The sequence below is a fragment of the Anneissia japonica genome, unplaced genomic scaffold, assembly GCF_011630105.1.
Source record: "Anneissia japonica isolate Jap-2015-1 unplaced genomic scaffold, ASM1163010v1 scaffold1826_len1998817_cov189, whole genome shotgun sequence".
In the NCBI taxonomy this organism is placed as follows: Eukaryota; Metazoa; Echinodermata; class Crinoidea; order Comatulida; family Comatulidae; genus Anneissia; species Anneissia japonica.
Window position 1 is genome coordinate 1959466 of NW_022742159.1, and position 4583 is coordinate 1964048.

The 4583-nt window shown below is 31.2% G+C and overlaps 1 long non-coding RNA gene across 1 annotated transcript in view; it reads left to right on the forward strand.

The window, feature by feature from the left end:
- LOC117119061 overlaps positions 1-4583 on the forward strand; it is a 15821-nt gene that overhangs the window by 9515 nt on the left and 1723 nt on the right. Inside the window, exon 2 of the long non-coding RNA XR_004447123.1 lies at positions 3581-3912. This is a non-coding gene — a long non-coding RNA (uncharacterized LOC117119061). The remainder of the gene's footprint in view (positions 1-3580; positions 3913-4583) is intronic.

A 4583-nucleotide genomic window follows, 5' to 3' on the forward strand; every position in this document is an offset into this window, starting at 1 on the left:
GAGTAAGAATGCTTTGATCTTTTGTTTAAATCACTGCTATGTCACCTACTAGAGGTAATGTTTTGATTGGTTAAACACTTTTGGTACTAGTGCATATAAGCTTGCTAATATGGATAATTTTTTCATTCCCGATGATGACATAATTAATGTCGAAATATTGAATCCCAACACGGTATTTCAATACTTGGAGTATGTATTATACTTTCTTAAATGTCATAAAGGTTAGTGGTAATAGCTTCAGCAGAAGAATTATCGTTAAGATTTAAGCCTATATTAATAAAATAGTCGTTGAAAGAATTAGCAATTTCTAAAGGATCTGTTATTACAGTGTCATTAACTTGGATGCAAGTGGGTTTGGATATATTTCTTTTATAAGGGAGGAGATGCCCAAGGCCCGCCCATATCTTACCTGAATCACCTGCATATTCAGATATATATATAATTTATAAAATTCTTCTTTAGCCTCTCTACATAGACTAGTTACACAATTTTTCAGATCTTTAGTTAATCGCCAGTCAAGCTCACTTTTAGTACGCTTGGCTTTTGCCTTCATTCTATCTCTTCGGTGCATTAAATCAAATATATCTGGTCTGTTTTCAAGCCAGCCCAGTAGATTTAAAGCGTTTGGTTACAAATAGTGCGTGGTGATGGCACACTTTTTTAGACGATTAATTAAAAGATTGTAACACATGTTTACATCTTGGCATTCTTTTATATCTTTCAGTTAAATATTATTAACATCAGATAAAAATAAATCAATGTCAAAATGTTTAAAACTTCTAAATTGTTTAATAAAATGTCTATTTTTTTTTAAAGTTAAAATTAAGGTCAGTTAAAATAATATCATGGTCGCTAAGTCCACAAGTTAAGACTAACGTTCTCATGTGCAAATGCATATTAGAACCAATGACTACATCAATAAGAGTTTTTGTAGTTTTAGTTACATGTGTGGCTTCAGTTACAGGTTTCCTTGTTCTGTCATTCCTAAGGAGATTAAATCCTGGAACAGAAAGTTCGCTGTCGCTAACTGTCTCATCGAGCTTTGTTTCACAGAGGGACAGAATATGGAATTTATTTTCTTTGAGATAGAGCCTTAATTGATCAATTTTTCTTGTTAAACTGTTTATATTCAAGTGCCCAATGCGCAAGTCACTTGGTTGTTTGAAGGCTAACCACCTTTCTTGATCGGTAGTAAGTGATTATGGTGGAGGTGCAGGATATTGAAGTTTCATACAAGCACAGGTATCACAGAACCATAGGATAGTTGGATTGTTCTGGAAAAATGCATAGCTATGTATACCCATTGGTATACATTTTATGTGTACATGACTATTACATGATACTATTACACTCACCACATACTTGATATTTTTGGTTTCGTCGTACCGTTTTATCACAGCTATTGCACTTTGTAGTTGGACTCGGATTCTGTTGAACATCTCCAGCTATAATTATGAGTAATGGAATTTGAAAAGTTGCACTGTGATTTTGAATATAAGAAATAGGACGTTTAAAATATCTTCGAAATCTATACGTACGAACATACCACTGATGGGTTGTTACGCAGCAAAAAGATAGGTCTAGAGTGCAACATTTATATCCAGCAGTTGTTACAGTCGTACTCTCCTTATGTAGAAAGCCAGTTGTAAAAAATGACGAACTTAATCGATGTAGAAGGCTGAGGAATCTAAAAGGCTAAGCCTACTTAACCTTGCTGACAACGGCGACTGGGGCTTTGGTTGTTGCCAAGCCGTTGGATATGCTTGTTCACTCAGGCATGTCAATTGGCCTTGGTTTGCTGTCAGGCCTACAGTTTGAGGGGCTAAGTACCACCTTATTTCTTCATTAGAAAATCTGAATTTGGTAGTAGATGGATAATATATGAACGACAACTGGTTAACCAACAATCCTACTATTAGAATTGAGTATAAACTGTGCTTGATTTGTAAAAAGTAAGAGTACATTTTTAACTGTCTTATTTATGGTAATATTATTATGTATACTAAGCCTGAAGGTGGCGCTTTCCTACGGCATATTAGATGGTACACATACACAACTCTGCATTGCTCCGCCATCTTGTCATCTTGTCTTGTCTTGTTTAATAGCTCTATGGGTATTTCCCTAAAGTTATAGTAACTAGACAAGGCTTAGCGATTGTATAGAGCAAAAAGTCGGCAATTCAGTGATTGATGTACTTGGATAGACAAGGATAGCGGGATTGTTTATAAACAATTATTTAATTAATTAATAAATCAATAATAAAAATAATATGAATCTAAGGAAAGATTTTAACTAGAAACTTTAGCAGCGCAACCAGTAATGCTGGGCCTAGGTCTGTAAACGTTCAGTTCGGGTTTGGGGTCATGTACATGGCTCCCCCTCTCATATCTCATTACTCCTACCACCATCTTCTCTATTACTATTATTATTATTATTATTGTTATTATTGTTATTATTATTATTATTATTGTCATTTTATTATTATTATTATTATTATTATTATTATTATTATTATTATTATTATTATTATTATTATTATTATTATTATTATATTAACTGGTTGAAAGCAATTTGAAGTTATAAGATACATATTTCTAATTTGTAAACCATCAAAACTGATAATTACAATTATTCGGACAGAACACTAGCAAAACAATGACTCGAGTCCTGTTAAAACTAGAGGACTCCTAAAGATTCCATCGGGATTGAACAGTTCAACAAAAAATGACGAGCCGGTCAGAACATTTATCAAATCAAACTAATTTTTAGATACTTCGAAAGCCAATAAAATGTCGAGTAGTCGTATAATTTATATAAACTAAATGACTAATCCTATGCGGTGTTAGAGCCCTTGGAAAATAATACCGCAAAAAGCAAAAGTTTACGTACGTTGTAAATCACTAGTGTATTTGCCGATTGTTCATAAAAACAAGTGTACTTATAAATAGCCTAGTCGTGTATGTAATGTAATTAGAAACATTTTTTTAGCTTATAAAACTTCATTGAATCACTATAAGAATTTTTGGAGGCAAAAACCAAGGGAAAAAAATCAGCAATGTTTCATCGTTTTCCTTTATTCACAGATACGTGTAGCACTTATTTGCTCAAAACAAACCGTATTTAAAAACATAGAGCAAATATATTGTGATTTTTAAAAATATTTCATTGTATATTACTAGTAGATTAGCCTATTTTTTAAATTTTTCATAATCATAATCAAATAAAATATACAAATCTTTGATTCACCTTTTAAATTATAAACAACAGTATTAATGGAACAAAGTTCGTCAACGTCAAAAATGGAATGTTTTCACAGAAATTCTAAAACCTGTATAAATTTGGAAACTAAAAATCAATTTAATAAAATAAAGATTCAGAATAATATATGCGGAGCAGTTAACGGAAAACAGGGTATCATGTGAACAATCATAAAACACAGATTTTATAAAATTCAAATTATACCATATATTAACTTATAACATTTTCTTTCAATTTGTTTTCAATTTTTACTGAAATAATAAAATTTTCGAAAATTGTCAGCAAATGTGTCATAATTATAATTGTAATAATTCTATCTCAGAGTTGTGTATCGATCCTCTTGGTGTTGAAGATGGGACTATTCCTGATGAACAGCTATCCGCATCAAGTGAATTACATTTTTGGGTTGGGGCACATCGTGGACGACTGAACATTGAACAAGATAGTTTGGGGAGAGAAGCATGGCGTCCAAAAACCAATGACCAGTATCAGTGGATCCAAGTTGACCTCGGCAAACTGCATAAGGTACATGGAATAATCACACAAGGCCGCAACAACGAATACTTCTTACACTGGGTGACGTCTTATTAGATTTTTTACAGTGTCGATGGTAACCTGTTTCAACCAATCAGGAAAACTGATTGTCAAGTAACTGTAAGTGTCAATAAAAGTTTTTTTCCAAATATATTTACACATATTATTTTTTTCTTTTTTATTAAGAGTAATCACTTGTATGTTATATCAAAATAATATCCTAAAAATTAAAATTTGAAAATTAACAAGAAAATAAATAAATAAATAGATAGGTAGATAGATAGATAGATAGACAGACAGACAGCCCGACACACCGACAGACAGACATACAAATAAATAAATAAATGAATGAATGAATGAATGAATGAATGAATGAATGAATGAACGAACGAACGAACGAACGAACGAACGAACAAATAAATAAATAAATAAATAAATAAATAAATAAAATAAAATAATAATATTGTGACATTTATATCTGCTATTTCGCTTTCTTTTTTACAGTATATAATGTTTTATATTTGTCATTCTGTTTTTTTGCAAGTTGTCTGTTACATGTTTTAGGAAATATTGTGTATTAAAAAATTTCTATATATTTGAAGACAAATAAAGTTTCTTGTATCTTGTATGTGTTTAGAACTTAAAGTTTACCTTTAGATTATGTGATAAAATATTGTTGGAAAACATTTTCTCTGAACCTTTCTTCGAGTAATTTGTCCGTATTCATCCATCTGACTAGTAAACATACATATTTATATAAGGCCTGTTATCATCATATATATATATATATT